The following is a 21,500-nucleotide window of genomic DNA, read 5'->3' on the forward strand; positions in this document are numbered from 1 at the left end:
CCAGTCGCTGGTGAATCGGGGGAATGGTTCTCAGTGGGGTCAGATAACAGAATCAACTGGTGCTTGCTAAAGATGCAAATTCTCAGGCCCCCATCCCAGACCCACTGATTCAGACCCCCCGCGCGCGGAATCGAGGCATCTGCATTTTTATCCAACCTTCTGATGACTTTTGTTCACTAAAGTTTGAGACCCACTATTCTGAGGTGTGATCCAAAGCGGGGGCCGACAGCGCTGCCAGTGGTTTGCTACCAAATCCATCCTCAAGGGTCTCCCACTCTGAGGTCAGGCTTCCCAGCTCCTTCCTCTCCACATACTGGCCGAGCGTGCCCAGGTTAGTCTATCAGCACCGTGGTGGTGGAAACGGCACAGACACCAGCAGATAACCAGAGGTGCGCAAAAGTCAAAGTGCAAGGCAGAAGTACTACCAGTAATTTTATCAGAATCACCCCTCAAAAATAAAATATTTTCAAGTTTAATAATATCTAATAGTTAATATCTAATATAGTGAAATTAGCTGTGTAAATATTATGACATGAATTCCATTTCTAAACCAGCGACAAGATTTTAAACGTTTTCCTCTAAGGGTAAGAAGTCAATACTGTGTTTGCTGGTACTTTTAAAAAATATAATCAAACCATGTGGAATTTTATTCAGAACAAAAGGTCACATAAGCACCACATCTCAAAGACAGGGGGAAAAAAACGGAGTCATTTAAGAACTGTGAAGCCCATTGTGTTAAATCCCCTTATCAGAGGGGAAAAGCTACAGTAGCTGGCTGGTTGTATTGAGTAATTCCTGGATCAGTTAAGTCTGCAAGTTGGGTTAAGTTTAAATGGAGCCTTGTAGTAAAGCCAGAGACTAAACGTGATGCAGATACAGTGTAAGCTAATAAAAGAGTCCCGTGAATGGCCTTATTGTGAGCCTGTCCTGCAGATTCTCCCTTGAAATTCTATGCCTTTCTTCAGATCATTTGATTATCAAAAAGGCAAGAACACTTGAACCAGAGGAAACCCAAACCTGCTACAATTATGTAAGGGCTTTAATGGCGCATCTGCTTGAAGTTTGATTGCTGGTGTTGTTAATAGTGACCCAGTTGTGTCCCATGTACTGGGCCAGGGTTACGCCTCTGTCCCTGTCAAGCCTTGAGCTCATCTCCTTGCTGTTACTCATGGCTTGCCTGAGGAAGGGGGCCTGCAAACTGCTACTCAGGACCATCATCACTTGGGTGGATCACAAAGCTGAGAGCGGCCGCAGTCGCTGGGTTCCCACAGACGGCTGGGAGGGAAGCAGGGAAGGACAGCAAACAGCGAGAGACACACAACCTCGCTCTCTCCTGCCCTCAGCAGGGCGGCCAGGTGAGAATCCCCGGGCGGGCTCATGGGGTCTTTCGGGGGCCTGTCTAGGGAAAGCCACCAGATGGGAAGTGTCAGAGTGAAACTTCTCTCACTGCTGAAGGTAATTAGCTGGACTTGGCTTAATTAAACTCTGACAGCATTTTCAAAGCAACGGCTATTATTTGTTTGTGTTTCGTTTGTTTTGAGGTGGGAGAGAGATGCAGCCCATAATAAGTGATATTCTCATGCACAACCACAAGCTCAGGTTCTGACAAACAAAACTCTGGGGACAAGGAAAGCACTAAGGAACTTTCCAAGCGTCACAACTATTAATGGTGGCTCAAAGGGAGCTTACTCGTGACTTAAAGGATACTTAAAAGGGGGGTTCAGATACTTAAAAGGTGGGGTTACGTTTAAACACCCCTTTTCCCTTCCATTCTTGAAAGGAAGAAACTGAATGATGATATTATAGGTCTAACTTTTCGTTCCCTCCCATTTACTTGAAATTTTAAAGTAAATAATTTATATACTTTAGTGTTTTATTATCAGTAAAAGTCACCAATGACAGCACTCGACCCAGTAGGACTGTTTTGGAAAACGGGCACGGCCACGAGTCAGTGGATTGGATGATCCCCAGGCAAAGGAGGTGCTGGACGAGAGCTCACTGCTGAAGTTTTTACCCACTTGCTGTGCAACCGTGTGCATTTTCCAAAACAAATACTTTCATGGGGAAAATGAAATTTAGTTGATTTTTTAAAGTCAATTCAGGCATTTTAGATAAGCATCCTGTTGCTAGAAAATCTACATTTGCTAATGCAAAATATCTGGAAGCAGTCTTCAATGTTCTTTCCAGAAAGAAAGAAAAACTAAATTAGAAGACTTTGGTACTTAAGGTATTTTACATGCAAAGAAGTTCTATTAGCCAATTTTAGCAAGAAAGACATGGGAAGAAAGGAAATTTGAGCTAAAATTCTATTGTAATCATGGCAGAGGGAGTTCATTCTCAACTTGAAGATGGACATGATCTACATATAAGTTCTGTCTCTTAGCACTAATTAAGTCTCTTGCTTCAACCTGTTTAATCATCACCAATTTCACTTCAGTATTTCTTGCAAGAACACAATCTCTAAAATCCACCACATCAATAGACTGCTGTGACTAGTCTTCTCAAGAGGTGCATGTCACGATTACCAAAAAAAAAAAAAAAAAGACAAACCTTCTTGCTCTAGCAGAAATAGCGTGTGTTTAAAAAAAGAAAGGAAAAGTACAAGTTGTCAATATCACAGGCAATAAACAGCACAGTGCCCTAACCAGAGGCTCATATTTTTCCTTAAAAATCAAAATAAAGTTTTTTTAAAGCCTATTATAAATCCTAAACAGAGTTCTACAATAATCTAGAACAAATTATACCCAATCAAGAGAGACCTTTCCAAAGTAAAAACCAGTGTGGACCGTACTGAGGAATGTGCCTTCCTGGGGATTAGGTGTGAGGATGACCAGGATGGCTGTGGTCTGCTTTCAACAGGAGCCCTTTCTCGGGTAACCACAGGGGACGGGGACCAGGCAGAGGGGCACAGGCGTCAACTGCTGTCCTAATGGGATGTCTATTTCCATCCTCATTCCAATGATTTTTTTGGTACCTTTTATAAAATCATTTATTTACAATTAAGTTAAAATGCTTGACATGAAAATATTATGATTTAAAATATTCCCCATAAGCCTGCAATTAGCATATAGTTTTACAGCATTCCTAAATAAAGTGAGTATACGCTGGTGGGGTCATACACGAATCACTGGGGCGTTACGATTGCCCGTCAGAAAGCCTCCAAGCCATGTGCTTCTTGCCAGATGCTGTAATAGAGCCATGACCTCTCACCTCTGGTCCTGAAAGGTGAGTCTTCCCCATCCCAAACCATGAAGTGTCCGGGAAAGTAAGGTGGGGTTACCGCTTCCATCACCTGCAGCACCAGGCCACCCAAAACCGAGGCACTGGGCTTGCCTCCATCCCGCAGTCCTGATGTTTTACCTCCCAGTCAGAAAAGACAACAGGTGAGTTTAGAAAGATAGTTAATATAAATGTATATATGCATTTGTTTATTGGTTTGTGTGTCTGTTTACTGAAAACTGACCTGTGGCCTACAATAGAATTTAGCTAAAAATAGGCCCTCTTCAGATTTCTCCAATTGGCAGCACAACAACTGTTAAAAAAAGGAAAATGTATATAACCCTGAAAACAAAGGTGCAGAAGCAAATTACGCTAAATTTTTTAAAACTTAAAAAAGAGAGGATGTATGCTAATAAAAGTTTCTCCCCTAAACTGATGGAAACTCCTGCTTCCGGTCATGTGATGCACTAGGAGACCTAAACGTCCTCCCTCCACAAACCGGATTACTCCATATAAAAGAAGTCATCCTTTTAAATTAATAGCGGACCTCTCAGGAATGTAAGGAAAACCAGAGCAGCCAGCACTAGAGTGATCTGTGACCCTCAGGGGAGGGAGAACGTTCAAATGACCTCAGGAAGAGCCGAACCAGAGGCCATAGGATTCAGGGAGCTGCAGTCAAGGCCCCCGTGATACAGCCGAGACCCTCAAAAGGCTATATTTTCAGTGAACTGGTCAACTAGTTTAAACCAAAACCAGCCCATCTGCTGAGGGAGAAGACAGGGAGCTTGTCTTGATCCGGGCTCCAGCTGGGAATGTCACAGGGTGGAGGGAGAGGAAAACAAATACGTGAATTCATATTCATGAGCCTGAATTTCACCCAGGTTTGGGGTTCAAAATTATACTACACATGATGTGGTCTGGACACTCACAAGCTGAGAAAGTTACATAAAAATTGCTCCCCGGCTAGTGATAATACTACCAGGAGACACACACTCAAGAAAACCCTGAAGGCATACCTGCTGAAGAGCCCTCACCTTTCCTCGGATTCACAAATAAAGAGCACGCTGAAGAAAACAAACCACCGAAAACTATAAACACGTGAGACCACCTGGACAGAACAAAGAACAGAACCTCGCATAACTGAAAAATAGGAGAGCCTAGTAAAATAAGTATGTTTAAGTTAATTAAAAGTATTAGAAAGGAATCAAACCCAGAAAGACCAGGATGATTTGGAAAAGCACTAACTATAATATCTAGAAATTGGAATTAAAAATAAAGTTACTGAGTAAGTTAAGCGACAGGATAAACACAGCTGAAAAGAAAATTAATGAACAAGACAGAGGCAAGGAAAGGACCCAGAATGCCATATAGAAAGGCAAAAGTTGACAGGTCATCAAGGAGAATCAGACAAACCTACCATATACCGTGACATTTCAACACCCCTCTCTCAATTATTATGAAAAAGCATTCAAAAATTCAGGAAGCACGTGGGAGAAATAAACACAAGTAACAAGCTTGATCTACCGGACATGGACAGCCTTGCATCCAACTGCAGAAAATACACATCCTTTCCAAACACACACAGAACATTTATCAACAGTGCCAATGTACTAAACTACAATGCAGGCTTCAGTAATCCAAAGGACTCATATTACATGAGCCATTTTCTCTAATTACAACCCCTTTAAGACAGAAATCACAAACAAAAAATTACCCAATAGACTTGGAAAACTGAAAATTAACTTCCAGATAGTTCATGGGTCAAAATGAAATCCTAATGGAAATTAAAATATACTTAGCATTGGAGCAGCAATAAAATGCTGCACATCAAAGTGTGTGAGTTCAACTAAAACAGCTCTGAGAAGTAAGTCAAATATCCAGCTTAGGAAATCAGAAATAGAACAGAATAAATCTAAAGAAAATAGAAAGACTATAATAAAGATAAGAACAGAAATCAATACCCAAATTAGTGCCATAAAGACTGGTAACAGGGGCTTCCCTGGTGGCGCAGTGGTTGAGAATCTGCCTGCCGATGCAGGGGACACGGGTTCGAGCCCTGGTCTGGGAAGATCCCACATGCCGCGGAGCAACTAGGCCCGTGAGCCACAACTACTGAGCCTACGCGTCTGGAGCCTGTGCTCCGCAACAAGAGAGGCCGCGACAGTGAGAGGCCCGCGCACCGCGATGAAGAGTGGCCCCCGCTTGCCACAACTAGAGAAAGCCCTCGCACAGAAACAAAGACCCAACACAGCCGAAAATAAATAAATAAATAAATAATAAAGAAATGTTCTAGGACTAAAAAAAAGGAAGGATATAATCTCAGAATATAAGGTATTCCTTTAAAAAAAAAAAAAGAGAGAGAATTAAAAAAAAAAAAGACTGGTAACATGGCAAACCTCTGGAGAAGCATCTCTGCCCAGTCACTGGGAACGAGGTCTCCGCCATGCTCAGCCCCAGGCCTCCACGCACCTAGGAAACCTTACGCAGGCCCACAGCTTCAATCACCCATCTATAAAGTCGACTCACATTTATTTCTCCTTCTCAGACCATCTTCACATGGACGCTTCACAGGCACTTCAAATCCATCTAATCTGGTCCCCTTTTCTAGTGCCAGCTGATATATTAACTTGCCAGTATAGAAAGAAGAACCTTAAAAATCTATTAATCTAATGATCTACAGAAAAGCAACATCATAATTCCAGTCCCCTGCCTACAAAATCACTAGGTTTACCCTAGTAAGCCTCATTATTTTGTAAAGTGCTTCCAAAACATCAGATTTATGTGATAAAAAATATTTATAATCAGCAATGTAGTCTAACACTAAGCAACAAATTTTTACTAAATACGTGCTATATACTTAAAGATGTCGTAAAGCCATTTCCTCCAGTAACCATCTGACCACATCTGGGTGTACTGGGGTACAAATAAACATGGTGCAAACTCCAAGACTGGCTAGGAGAAGTTTTATATTCCTACGTTCAGAAAAGCTGCCTCACGTGTAGGAGAAAATAAAAGTATTAGGAAAACACTGCCCATCTTTTGAACTGTCACTTTAAAAATGGTTATATTTTTAAAAACATCAGTACTGGAAAATAGGATTCAAAGATGAAAGCTCCATGAGAGCAGGAATTTTTATTTTTTGTTTATTGCTATATCCCCAGCTCCAACAGCAGTATCTGACACAAAGAAGGCAGTCTGTAAACGTCTGTTGAATCAATTAATGGAGTAATGAATGACAAGTTCTGTAACGTGGTAATCCATTTAATACAACCTCAGTGGATGCGTGTTTACTGCCCTCTAGCCTCACATTACTTTAGAGGAAATGTCTAAAGTGGGCTGAAGAGCAAACACAGGACATTTCCTGCCTTCACGCAGCCCATGGGGCAGAACTAGCTGTTCCTGGAGCTGTGTGTTCAAAACAGACCCCCACCTTCCACGGACTAAAAGTCTATTCTCTTACTAAGCATCTTCCTGACCTAAATTGGTGCTCTGCTAAAGTCCAGGCATTTGTCTGCGGTACCCTGAGGCTTGAGGGTGGCCTGACCTCTGCTTTTGGGACATATGCAGTGGATGGGCCCCATAAGCACGGCCCCTACTACCTGCTGACGTTCCTCCCATTTATTCAGCTACTGGCCACGTTGCTAATCCCACAGATAGCTCTCCATTGTAAGCATGACCTCTGGCATTTTTTAATAGAAGAAAATTCTCTCGCCTGCATCTAATGCAATGACTTCCACCTCATGTCCAGTATAAAGCAGGACACTGTGCCACATCCCACCAAAGCCTCTCTTGGTGTATGTGATTGTGTACTGGTCTAGAAATATTTTGGAATCTTGCAGAAACAGATCCACTGAGGTGACCTTGGAAAGATGGAAGTCTGAAATTGACTGACAAAGCACGAAACATTAGCTTTAACATGTGAATTCAAACACAACTCTATTGAGGAACTAGTCTATGCAAGGAACTTTGCCAAGAAACAGAACAAGAAGATGCAGTCCTTGCTTTGCAAGAAGCACAAGTGCTGGTGGGGAACATAGATGCATGTAGCCATAAGAGAGCAGGCAATGTGCTGTAACAAAAAAGCAAGCAGAACGACACAAAGGCGCCACACCAGTGGGCCACGCCTGTCCACTTACCTTGAGGACAAACAGACACTCACAGTGCCATCTGGTCAAAATCAGAATACTAATGTAGTATCACAAACTGCTCTTAAGTGGAATTGCTGGGAGAAAAAACATGCACATAATAACAGAAGGAACATTAAAATGTTCCCATTTGGCCTCCAAAAGGTCTCATTTGCCACCACACCCCAGGGCCAGCACTCTGCACAGCAGGGGATGTACAACGACTGATCTGTGGAGACTGTCCCACTTTGGCCATGGTAGACTGGATTGTTTGGACAAGCCCCCCTGCTGAGAACAACTTTTAAAAAGCTGAAAATGTATTATTTTAAAAATCAGTTTGAAGTTATTGGGAAGCAACCAAAGCAGTGAGGAACTGCAGGGCCAAGATTCAGGTCAAAGGGAAACCAGAGCTACAAGCCTAATATTTGACTCCACCTTTATCCTCAAGGTACCTGCTTTTTGCAGAAGCACAGACAAAATGGCTGCAAAGATAAGCAGAGCTTTTTGCAGCTTTTTGCAGCAATGAGGGAAAATCAGCACTCAAGGCAGTAACTGCCAGGACTTGCAGCTCGGACCCTCAAGGGCTGTACCCTAGGGGTAACAGGGACCAGCCTTCACAAGCCTCAATTCATCACAATCCACGATTAAATTAGGGACATGTGCCCCCAGTCTGGTTTTCTTCCAGGGAAGCTCCTCTGGAGGAAAAGAGCCTCAAGCAGAGCCTTAGCTTTTCATAACAACGTCTCACAAATAAAACAAAATAGATAGAGGAGCCCGGACTAGAAACCAAGAGAGAACACAGACTTTAGAAACAGACCCACAGGACAGCCAGAGAGTCCTGTTATCAGACATGATAATAGCTATAAGTAATGTTTAAGGAACTAAAAGATATTAAATAATTTTACCATATAACTAGAAGCTATAAAAAGAATCAAATGGAAATTCAACTGAAAAATACAATTAAAAACTTTAAAAGATAGATTTAAAAGCAGGTGAGACTTAGCTAAAGAAATAATAACTTGGAAGGTACATCAGGATAAAATATCCAGACTGAAGTACTGAGAGACAAAGGAATGGAAAATACAGAAAAGAACACAAGAAAAGCAGGTAGAAATGTTGAAAAGTTCTAACATACAGGTTAACTATAGTCCCAGAAGAAGGGAGGTGGGGGGAAAAGAAATACAGAGACACAGAGAGGCAGAAGCAATATATAAATAGATAATGAATCTCCAAAATCGATTAAAAAATTATTGTAAAATGATTATGATAAAAAGGACATCCAAAGAATGAGATACTACAATCATTAAAGCAAGCAAGCCTATTTTTCAGTATTTAATGAAATAGAAAAGTACACCAGACATGATGCTAGGTGAATAAAGAGTATAATATTCTTCCTTATAACTTTATAATACATATACATAAAAAATTGGAAGGAAATGCAGAAAATAGTAATAGGAACTCCATCTCTGGGCAATAGGCACACTAATAATTTTCTTTATTCTTTTTCAAGTTTTCTAATTTTCTACAATTACTATGAATTACTTGTATACTCAGAAGAATGTTGATTATTGAAAGCAGGGTATGATTTTGTATTACAGTAAGATTAAAATTATGTTGAAATATGTATTTGGAAAGATGTACATAAAATATTATTAAGATTATAATCTTAGAGTGATGGCATTAAAAGTGATTTTTTTCCTCTATTTTTCAAGTTTTTTGTATTAGTTTTAAGGCAGGGCAATGTTTAAGGACGGTGTCAGGAAGTATAGAGAGTCTGAGATTTTTGCTCTATTTGCAGGCTAACAAGTTAACCTGCCACAGTTTCACAGATGCTCATAGAAGACACCAAGACTCTTGGGTCAGAGACAAAAGACTGTTACTCACAGGATATCGGGCAACATGAGCTTCATATTCACATCACCCTCAAGTCCCACGGGGTGATGCAAAGGGACCCAAGTGGATTCTGGGTTTGTGTCACAGCTTAGAGACATAAATCCTTTACGACTGACTACAAGCAAGTTGACCAACCTATGCCCCAGGGGGAGACGGCAAAGAGGCCCTTTGCTCTAGAGGGAGACACTCTCTCTGTCTTCCAAGGCTGTGAGTTATTCGAGCATCCGTGAAAAGCTAATCCAGAACGAAAGGGCAGTCAGTGTCTCTGCTCACAGGATGTGCAGAAACACAAGACCCATGCGGAATCATCTCCCAGCAGCCAGGTCCCCATGTAACTGAGAAAAAGTGTTTTCTGGTCTCTTTTCCCATGTGCACTGAGAAGAAAAAAAGGTAACGAGTCTCACAATAAAGAGTGTTGGCCCAAGGATGACTTTAAGAATAAATTAAAATTCTATATCAGTCCTATACCTCTTGTCTAAGAAAGGAAAAGTTCCCTCCCCACTGAAGATCTTAAAGGGTTTCACAAGCACTAACCATCCCCAATGGTTTACTCATCTGGTAAAACAATTGATGAGAACACATACCCCACCAACAGGTGTGTGTTTAGTCAGAGCCTCTGGATTAACAAAATCGCAATCCTTCCTGATTTAAAAAAAAAAAAAAAAAACTTCTGAAGCCCTGAGTCACAGCCTTAAATTAAAAGGGGATGAGTTCTATTTTAAGAACCGAGGACTAATTTGCATAAACGAAGGAAGAGCATTACAGAAGAAATGATGGAAGAAATAATGGAAGGTAACATAACACTTTTATTTTTATTATGCTTAATTGAATAATAAGAACATTAATATTGAAGATTAAGAAAATTAATATTAAATTGAATACTGATAATATTAAAAAGAAAAAAAGAACCAAGAACCGAGGAGAAGGTGTCCGCGGCTCTGTGACCCACTGGTCATCAGCTGATTCGCTGGCCTGGCTAGTTTTCCCTTTCTGCTCACTGAGGAGACCACCTCCTCATCAGACAAGACCCCCCTCTTCATGCAGCTGCAAGGATGTGAGGACAGTCAGAGCGCCGAGAGGGAGGCCTTGCCCTCACCTTACTCACCCGTGCCACGCAAACATCTAACCTTGCACATCGTGTGTGGCTTCGGCAGTGTAGCACAGCTCTGTGTGTCTCACCGCCACATTAACTTAAGCAATGTCTTGGCTAAAGACCTCTAAAGCCAGCTCAAAGACAGGCTCAGCTGGTCTGGTTAATAATGCCCACACATCTGCCCATTGCTTAATCCAACAACAGTGTCAGGAAAATTCCTTGGTACTCCTGTGATATTAAAATATTAAATATTTTAAAATATTAAAATATTGCTTGCTAAGTACTAAAAAAAAAGTTCTTCTCTTGTGGCAAAACCATTTTATAATTTAGTGTTTAAATTTTTAGCAATCATTTCTTTTAAGTCTATATATATGCCAAAAAGATTAACCTGTGGCTGAATTTTTCTGTTCATGTTACAACAGCTTCTGGTGCTGAGAGCAGATTGACGATATTACTCCCAACGCAGACAAGACACCCCGGCAAGGACACAACGAGGCCCACTAATTTTCCAATACTTAGGACCAGTCTCAGACATAAAGGTCTCAAAGGCCAAATGTCAACAAGAAAAATCTAAGGGAATAATCGGGAACAATTGTGGTTCAACATCTGACTCATTCAATATGTGATACAAATACATCTTAATTCACTGAAATGACGGGAGACAAAAGCACAAAAAACCTACCATTACTGAAAACCCACTGTAGGTGAGGGAAGGGAATTGAAATAAAAACCCTTATCCCTGGGGGAGGAAAAGGAATGCATGCCAGGTCCCCCCTTATCTCTCCCCTCCACCCCACCTCCCATCCCCAAGCCCCAGGGACACAGTGCCTGCCTGAGACTAAGGCTTAATCAGAGCCCCAAGGAAAGACCCTTCCCCAGGCTAGCAAGTATTAAGTAACGGGTAACAGAAGAATACTTCTGGGAAGAGACAGGGTTAGAACATGGAAAGAGATCCTCTCTGAGGGCGGTGCAAAGGGAAGACTGAACAATACTGAGGGAAAAAGCCCTCTGGCTGGCCAGTCCTCATCTTAAACACAAGGTATTGCTAAAGGAATTTGAAACCTGTATGCGCCAAGGGTGACTATAGCAAATTACAAACCTTAAAGCTTGCCCAACTCCTAACTAGATTAACTCAAATCCTCACAATAAAAGCCTCACAGGAGGAAAGGCATGCCAAATCCCAGGCATAAATCTGCTGTCCTACTCAGGATATCTGGCTTTCAAAAACAAAAAATTGTGAGGCAGACAAAAAAGTGCACACCCAGGAGACAAAGTGATCATTAGAACCAGACTCAGATATGATTCAGATGGTGGTATAATCTGATGTTGAATTTTAAATGATTAATAAATACACTAAAGGCTCTAAATGAAAATTGTGGACAATATCGTATGGGTAATTTTAGCAGAGAAATAGAAACTAGAAGAGAATATCAAAGAGAATTCTAAAAATGAAAAACAAAGGAACAAAGATGAAGATTGCCTGTGACTGACTTATCAGTAGACTCAACACAGTTGGGAAAGAATCAGTGAACTTAAAGATCAGTCAAAGGAAATCATCCAAAGTGAAAAACAAAGAGCAAAAAGACAGAGAAGAGCATATAAAACATCCAAGACCTGTAGGAAAAACATCAAATGATCTAACATATGTGTAACTGAAATCCCAAAATTTCTACAGGCAGGGAATGGGGCAGAAGAAAACATTCAAAGAAATAATAAGAACATTCCAGAACTAATGAAAGTCCCAAATCACATAGGCAAGAAGCTCAGAGAACACAATGCTGGATAAATACCCCTCTTTACCCCCAAATCCACACACATCTAGGTATATTATATTCAAATTGCTGAATATGGAAGACAAATACTGAAGGCAGTCAGAGAAAAAGTCACATAATATATACAAACAAAATTAAGAGTTGCAAGACTTTTTGTGAGAGATCATAGAAGATGGAAAGTCATGGGGTGACATTTTTACGTGCTGAAAGAAAAAAACCCATTAACTCAGAATGCTATAGCCAGTAAAAATATTTCAGAAATATTTTCAGAAATGAAGAAACAAAAACTTTTCTGAGAAGAACAACAACTTAGGGAATTCATTCCCAGCCAACCTGTGACTCTATGAATAGGAAAAAATTTTAAAGGAAAGTCTGCAGGCAGAAGGAAAAAAGTAACCAGACAGAAAACTGGATTTATACAAAGAAATGAAGAACACTGGAAATGGATAAACAAAGGTAAAATAAATGTTTTGTTTTCAATTGCTCTAAAATATAAGTGAACATCCAAAGCAAAAATAGTAGCAGTGCATTGTGATGGATTACATTAATTTATTTGCAAGTACTGAACCAGCCTTGCATACCTGGGATAAATCCCACTTGGTCATGATATATAATTCTCTTTGCATTTTTTTAGATTTGATTTGCTAACATTCTGTTAAGGATTTTTTTTTTAATTTTTGAATTTTATTTTATTTATTTTTTTATATACAGCAGGTTCTTATTAGTTCTGTTAAGGATTTTTACGTCTACGTTAGGGAGAGATAAGTCTTTCCTAGACCTCCTCCTCCTACCTAAAATGTGTTTTTGTAATAAAGACTGGATATAAAACTCTAACACAGAGACTTCCCTGGCGGTCCAGTGGTTAAGACTCCCCGCTCCCAATGCAGGGGGTCCGGGTTCGATCTCTGGTCAGGGAACTAGATGCCACATGCATCCCACAGCTAAGACTCCATATACCGCAACTAAGAATTCCGCATGCCATAACTAAGACCCGGCACAGCCAAATAAATAAATAAATATTAAAAAAAAAAAAAAAGTCTAACACTCCTTAAGTCACTGTTGAAACAACTGTGTTACATACGTATCCACCAGCCCCAGAGAAACGTCTCTGAAGGAAGTAAAACAAAAGTGGTCAAGAAGAAAATACTCATGAAGGTTCTCCAAGGGAACTGTTAACGTCAATCAGAATTAATATTTAGACCAGATTGTAACCAGAGGTCACACATAATCACAATGTGATTACGAAAATCTGAGCCAAGATTTAAAAATCAGAAATAAAAATTCCAACTTCTCACTTGCTTGGTTAATGTGAAAAATCAGAAGGTCCGGGCCACTCTAGGTGTCCTTCCTGGGGCTGAGTGCCACCTGTTCCTGTTGGAAGGACGTCAGTTCCCCTGCCCACCTAAGCTGGTCTCTCTAACTCTGTGAGGACAGCTGATGTGGAAGCGAGTTCACATGAAATGCGACATGCATCCAATTCTTGGATCATGATGGAAAATACATTGCTAGGGCCTGTGGCACTAACTGAGCCAGAGACGTTACATTCGCTTCTAGCTCAGAAATCCAATCTGATACGAGAAGATAAATCGTGACCTAGCGCTCACTACACGTGTAGCCTTGGTCAGTTTAGTTCCCTGGTCTGTAAATGGGGATTCACCCCCCCGCACACACACAAGGACTGCAGGATGAGCCCTCTTTGCCGGGCTTGCTCCGTGCTGGGCGCTGCTCAGGTGCTGACACAAGAGGCGCTGCTTTAATTCACAGACGCTCACGCAGGTCTCATGACAGCGGAGCAGCTGTACGTTCCGCCGTCACCTCACTTTGCAGAGGACGAAGCAGAGGCACAGAGAAGCTGGGTAAGGCAGTCCCCCTCGGAAGCCGGACTCTTCAACTGCCTGGACACACCGAGTCAACAATTCTAAAGGTCTTTTCAAAAAGTTACAGAATATTTTGATTCACTCATTTGCAAATCAACTAGAGGAAGAAACTCAAAGCACCAAAGAGGTCAAGGGTTAGATAATGCTGTGTCATCTTCTAATTTGCATTTTTTTTCCTTAATGGTTCTCACATTGGAAGATGTCTTACAATCAACAGCATCGTCAATATAGTGTCACACAGCACATTCACAGATAATTCACTCAAATATATTCCCCAAGGTTTGGAAACAAACATGCCAGCAGAAGCACAGTGCAAGGCAGAGGCTTGGTCAAATGTGCAAAGGCAAGTAAAACAAGTGGTTATTTCCCTTTAAACAGTAACCAAAAGGGCAGGCCCTGCCCAGGGGAACAGCAGGGGCCACGACTAACTGATCCAGTTCAGGGCCGGCGAGGCTTATGCTCCAGACCAGCCGCCCAACAGAGAAACAACAGAGTTACGTACGCAATTCTCGGTTTTCTAGCAGCCACGTTAAGAAAGCAAAAAGAAACCGGTGAACTTAGTTCTACCAACATATTTTACTTAACTGAATATACCCAAATATTGTCATTTCAACATATAATTGGCACTAAAAATTATTGAGATATTTTACATTCTTTTCTTTTTTCCTTAGTAGGTCTTTGAAATCCAGCGGGAATTTTACACCTGTGTCAGTTTGACCAGCATTGTTTCAAGTGCTCCAGCCACGCGGGGCCTGCAGTGGCCACACAGGCCAGGCGGCTCTGGGCCCAGAGACACCTGCTAACAAAGTAGCGACCAGCATCCATTCTGCCAACAGTTACAACCAAAACTCACAGTGCAAATCTCTCAAAAGCCACTTTAAAAAATGTGTTCAGGGACTTGGTGGCGCAGTGGTTAAGAATCCACCTGCCAGGGCTTCCCTGGTGGTGCAGTGGTTGAGAATCTGCCTGCCAATGCAGGGGACACGGGTTCGAGCCCTGGTCTGGGAGGATCCCACATGCCGCGGAGCGACTGGGCCCGTGAGACACAATTGCTGAGCCTGCGCGTCTGGAGCCTGTGCTCCGCAACAAGAGAGGCCGCGATAGTGAGAGGCCCGTGCACCGTGATGAAGAGTGGCCCCCGCTCGCCGCAACTGGAGAAAGCCCTTGCACAGAAACGAAGACCCAACACAGCCATAAATAAATAAATTAATTAATTAATTAATTTAAAAAAAAAGAATCCACCTGCCAATGCAGGGGACACGGGTTCGAGCCCTGGTCTGGGAAGATCCCTCATGCCGCAGAGCAACTAAGCCCGTGTGCCACAACTACTGAGCCTGCGCTCTAGAGCCCACGAGCCACAACTACTGAGCCCACGTGCCACAACTACTGAAGCCTGCACACTGCAACAAAGAGTAGCCCCCGCTCGCCGCAACTAGAGAAGCCCACGCACAGCAACAAAGACCCAACGTAGCCAAAAATAAATAAATAAATAAAATTTTAAAAAAATAAAAAGATTTAGAATGTTTATTCCACATTTAATTTGCTCTTAGTTTTAGATAGCTTATGTAGAGGAGCAGACTGATTTATCCAGCAGTTGTTTATGAACATCTTAAGGTGGGACAATATCCACAGCTTAAGGGGTATCAGATTTTTCAGTCCCACCTCTTCACTAAACGTATCCAGAAGGGACCTAAAGGCCAGATAAGCACAGTTTCACAGCAGGAAATAGTTTGGAACTAAACAAAAAACTAACCTGGGCATCACAGAAACCTGGACCCACTCCGCGGACCTGCTGTGTGGTCCTGGCTGGGTCACCTGACCTCCATGGACCTCTGAATGTTGGAGAAGTGAACACAGAGTTATTTAAGCAACAAACCAAAACACAGGGATGTCGAAGGCTTCCCAGGTCTGGACTTAGATTAAAAGCTCCCAGGATGCCCAGGGAGTAACCTGGAGGTTTGGCTTCATCGCTCCCTCGTGAAAAGAAGTCACAAGCCAACAGCTGAAAGCATCACCGCTGGAGTTTAGCAAAGACCCCGATTCCTCCCTGGAGCAAGAGGGGGAGAAAACAGAGGCAGTGACCACACTGCGGCTTTGTCATTCCAAGGCGGGGGCCACACTGGTCCCTACTCTGCAGTTTATTTGAAGACCCTCTGCTCAGTGAAGGCCTGGCAGGGGCCTGTGGAGCGTCTACAGAACACTGACCACAGGGACGCGGACGTGACTTCCTACAGGCAGCCCTCTAGATGCCCCGACCTGCAAACAGGGGACAAGAATTCTTACACAAGACTTAAAAGGCACAAGAGATAAAGGATAAGAGACTGGCAAACTTGACTGCATTGACATTTTTTAAAAAGGATGTTCATAAAAAGACAGCATAATCCAAGCGAGAGAGCCTGGAAACTGTGATTAAATATTAAAATAAAGGATTTTGTACCTAAAGTTTTTGTTTTTTTTTTTCTTTTTTTTTTTTTTTAAACATCTTTATTGAAGTATAATTGCCTTACAATGGTGTGTTAGCTTCTGCTTTATAACAAAGTGAATCAGTTATACATATACAATATGTTCCCATTTCTCCTCCCTCTTGCATCTCCCTCCCTCCCACCCTCCCCCTAAAGTTTTTAAATAATTGCTACAAATCAGTAAAGAAGAGTTAAAGTATTTTGTTTAAATGGGCAAAGAGTACAACAGGTGCTTCACCAGAAAACCGAGGAAGAGGGGAAGGGGAGAGCAGCTGAAATATCCAACCTCTCGAGTGATCAGGGAAATGGAGCTCAGGACCCTGCACACGTAGAGACTGGCAAGTACTTCTGATGAGAAAATAAGGTGGTGTGCTTAAAAGACCATGTGTGTGTGTATGTGTGTGTGCGCGCACGTGTGTATCTGATGGTACACCTGCCATAGAGGACAGAAGGTCAATGCTTAATCGCACACCCTAGCCACTCACATGAATGTAAGAAAAACGTGCCTCCTTGACGATCGGGCTGGATGGCTGGGCGGCCCCCGGCGCGGAGGAGGGGCTGACTGTACTGGAACGCTCCCCAGTCCCCAGTGCCCAGGTGCGGGCGGCGTGGGTCTTGGTCACTGGGGAAAGGAGGGTCCAGGAGAGGGGGGTCGGGCAGGGGAGGGGAGGGAGGGGGACGGGCAGGAGCGTCTGGCAGCTGGAACCTGTCTCTGGACTCACTCTGTGCCTCTTCGTGCCATCAGGATGGTCAGGATGTCAGGATCTGGGGGTGAGACCTGGGCCTGCAGGGACGGGGGGCGGGAGGGAGCGAACACAAGGGACCCCCCAGCTCAGACTGGGAGCACGTGAGCTAAGCCACGTGGTGGGAAATCCTTAGTCTCCAATCTAGTTCCTGTTTCCCCGAGACACGGATATAAGAAATACTTCACTTTCCTCTCCAGTCTAAGGAAAACAGTGCAAAACCATGAAATCAGCCCTGGGGCCTAGGATTAAGGAAGCACCGGGGGATCTCCCTGGTGGTCCAGTGGGTGAGACTCCGCACTCCCAATGCAGGGGGCCTGGTTTGATCCCTGGCAGGGGAACTAGATCCCATGTACATGCCGCAACTAAGAGCTCGCATGCCACAACTAAAGATCCCATGTGCTGCAACGAAGATCCCGCATGCCGCGACTAAGACCCGGCACAGCCAAAAAAAAAAAAAATTTTTTTAATAAAAAGTAAATTAAAAAAAAATTTTTTTTTAAATAAAAAATAAATAAAACGGAAGCACAGGGTGCAATGGGAACAGTCTCCCAGTTGCCGGATCATCTGATTCTAAAGAGCCACTAGAAAACTACGCTGTACGTGAAAATATCCTGATTTTTAAACATCAATGAGCCATTCAAAACATTTTGTTTTTAAACTCTATGTGGCCAGATTCAGCCGTTGGTACCACCCGGGGCCTCTGTGCTGACGGCTCTTTTGACCTCGCGGGATGGGGGCCACACAGCCAGGGGACCAAGCCCAATGCCCAGCACCCGCACCGCCAACCTGACAGTAACACGATCTCTATCCCAGAAGCAGGAAAGGAACATAGAACGAGACCCTCAGTTCAGGTGGGGGTGGGGAAACACAATATAAAGTTTCACAAAATTCTGTAAGGATCAAAAGAAAGCGAAAAACAGAAACAGGTAATTTGTGAGGGTGGCAGGACTCAAGATAACTCATTTTTAAAACAATGACTCTCGGGGCTTCCCTGGTGGCGCAGTGGTTGAGAATCTGCCTGCCAATGCAGGGGACACGGGTTCGCGCCCTGGTCTGGGAAGATCCCACATGCCACGGAGCAACGGGGCCCGTGAGCCACAACTACTGAGCCTGCGCGTCTGGAGCCTGTGCTCCGCAACAAGAGAGGCCGCGATAGTGAGAGGCCCGCACGCCGCGATGAAGAGTGGCTCCCGCTTGCCACAACTAGAGAAAGCCCTCGCACAGAAACGAAGACCCAACCCAGCCAAAAATTAATTAATTAATTAATTTAAAAAAGAATCAATGTCTGATCATTGTAAAAAACAAAAAAACAACAACAATGCCTCTCACCTATTCTAACATTTCAGGAATAACGTCTCAGGAAAGTACCCAAAACGTATCTGGTTAATTGGACCTAAGTCACAGGGTAATTCAGTTGTACTCTCAACGCTCTTCATAAAAGACATCAGTTTCCATCTCTTAATCTCTGAAGAAGGGGATTTCCTATTTAGAGGTGAGGGAGACAGCAGACAGTTAATAAAAATATCGGGGCACAGGAGCTTCCCTGGTGGCGCAGTGGTTAAGAATCCGCCTGCCAATGCAGGGGACACGGGTTCGAGCCCTGGTCCGGGAAGATCCCACATGCCGCGGAGCAACTAAGCCCGTGCGCCACAGCTACTGAGCCTGTGCTCTAGAGCCCACGAGCTATAACTACTGAGCCCACGTGCTGCAACTACTGAAGCCCGCGTGCCTAGAGCCCATGCTCCACAACAAGAGAAGCCACTGCAGTGAGAAGCCCGTGCACCGCAACGAAGAGTAGCCCCCGCTCGCCGCAACTAGAGAAAGCCCACGAGCAGCCACGAAGACCCAATGCAGCCAAAAATAAATAAATTAAATAAATAAATTTATTTTAAAATATATATATATATCAGGGTACAAACGAAAAGCGTGGTGGGTATGTGGCCCTGAATTCTACAAAGAGCAGCAGTTGGACCTCAGCCACAGCTGCTGAGAATCGCTCCATTTAAGGGCAGAAAAGAGTCAGGGTTGTAAGGCAGTGACAATGTGTGTTTCATACTTTCCCGCACTTTTTCCATAACAACTGGCTTTATGCATAATTATTGCATGGAATTCCACCCATATAAATGACTGTCACTAGTAACACTTTCCCACAGCCAAACCGAGTATTCCGAGGGTCAGTTTAGGAAAGAACAAGAGGACAGGAAGAGGACTTGGAAAAAACACAGCCTCCAGCCCCTCAGGTGCGGAGGGGCCCCGGCTGCTGAGGCCAGCTGTGCCCACAGGGGACACGGGAAACTCCCCCGTCCCCCAACCCACCCCCAGCCAAAACCCCAGCCCAGAAGGACCTTCTGGAGGAACCCTCTCCTGCCTCTCACCTCGCCCCCCAGCCTGCTGCCCAAGCTTCCCCAGCCTCAGGGAGACGGGCAGCTCGGCAACGTCTCGCCTTTGGGATTTTCCTGTTCCAACCCCAAAGGCTCGGGAGAGGCCACCAAGGCTCAGGGTCAAGTCAACTCAGAAGCCCTGCTCTGCCCCGTCTCCCCAGCTCCTCGGCCACAGGTCCGGCCCCAGAGCCGCACTGGCACATGGGGGCCGCTCAGTGCGGGGGCCTCCCCAGGAGGGGACAAGCCCTCACACCACCAGCACATGAAGAGAGGCAGTGGCTCAACTGAAGAAAGCAAGAAAGTGTCGAAGGCCCCGACACTCCCTGTAACACACGGATTAACAGCAGGAAGGGACGCCGTAAAGGGTTCCAAGCATGAAAGCACCTCCTCCAGGAAGGCCTCCACCTCGGCCTGGCTGAGTCACCGCCCCTCGCAGGCTCCCCACCCGATCGCAACACACACCGTGGGCCAGGGGAAGCTCGGCCAGGACGACAGGAGCTCGGTCCCTTGCACAAATGTGCGGCTAGTGCGTGCTGGTGACCAGGCTTCTGAGTGACAGGCAGGCCGCTCTGCCCTGGGCGGCCGGGTCTGACACAGCACAACCCAGCTCCTAAGAGGTGACCGTCACCAACTTGAAAGAAACCTTCTGATTGTTTCCCCAGTTGTTCAAACAGATATGCTGGGCAACAAGCCTTTGAATACTGACTTTCAGATGAAAATAAACACCGCAGTGGCTCAGAGTAAGCAGATCTGAGCCCTGGATGACTGTGGCACCAGCAGCAGGGGCCCGAGAGCTGGGGGGAAAACAAACGCCAGCCCGGGGCCCCCGAGGCTCCCGCAGCGGGATGCTGGGGCCCCGGACTTTCACCAGCACGGAGTTATGCCCCAGGTGTTCCTGGGTGTTTTGTAATATTAAATTCCAAGATTCCTTCATATGCCTTACAATACACCTCTGAGAAAGGCAGGCCCCCATAATGTGCTGTATGGTACCTAAGGTTCTTGGTCAACAATGACCACCCACCACCGATAGCAAAAAGGGTTTTAAAACACTTTGGGGAAAATAACTAGAGGTTAATGTTACAATTGCAAAAGTATTTACTATTTCCCAAGCATTAAATATGCATGCCATGGCTACTTTCAAATGGACTTGCCATGTTTTTAACTGAGCAATAAGATTGAAAATTATTTCCTTAGCTGGTATCTATATACTCCACCTAACAGATTTCATAAAATAAAAATGTTTATATTAGACACTTGCTTATTTTGACTTTGAGTATTAATTCAGCAACCTACAACTTCTAAGGCATAAGGGATAATTAAGTTTCTGTCTATATAAAGAGAGGTTTAGATACATATGGATATCTAGATTTCTATCTAGATTTCTATTATATACAGTCAACGTTATGTCAACTCTCCAGTTTTTGTTATAATGTCGTCACCCCATCTTTCCAAAAGAGTCCTGCAGTGCTCTTTTAAACAGACATGAGCTTCTATTTTTTTAAGTTTAGGGGGAAGTAGGATCACTCATTTAGTTTCACAGTAATTTTGGAACCAAATTAAAAATGTCAATGTTGGGACAATGACATGTTTGTTGTTACAAATTTGGGTAATGAAACGCCTGTTTTCATTAATCAATTTAATAAGCATCTTAAAGATCAATGTACCCAATACTGGTGAGCCTGAAATCCACTGTCTTAATGAGCTGCTCTTATAAGCTGCTCCTAATGGCCGGGAATTCACAAGGCCAGCAACAAGCCACCAAGGGCCAGAAAGGGGCCTACACCTCGTGGTTCCATTTTTTAATGAACCTGCCCTTAGAAATGTAACTCAAAATACAGAAGAATGATACACAGCGATAATCAACCAAGTTTCATTTGTAAAAGCAAGATACTGGAAGCAGCAGTAAGATCGCTGTTTTCTAAATGGCATTTGA

At 43.6% G+C, this 21,500-nt stretch overlaps 1 protein-coding gene across 1 annotated transcript in view; it reads right to left on the bottom strand.

Annotated features, from left to right (window-relative positions):
- The window catches only part of CRYL1 (crystallin lambda 1), an 80,119-nt gene that overhangs the window by 24,573 nt on the left and 34,046 nt on the right, over window positions 1–21,500 (bottom strand). The window lies entirely within an intron of this gene.

Source organism: Balaenoptera borealis, assembly GCF_965194805.1.
Source record: "Balaenoptera borealis genome assembly, chromosome: 18".
Taxonomy (NCBI): domain Eukaryota; kingdom Metazoa; phylum Chordata; class Mammalia; order Artiodactyla; family Balaenopteridae; genus Balaenoptera; species Balaenoptera borealis.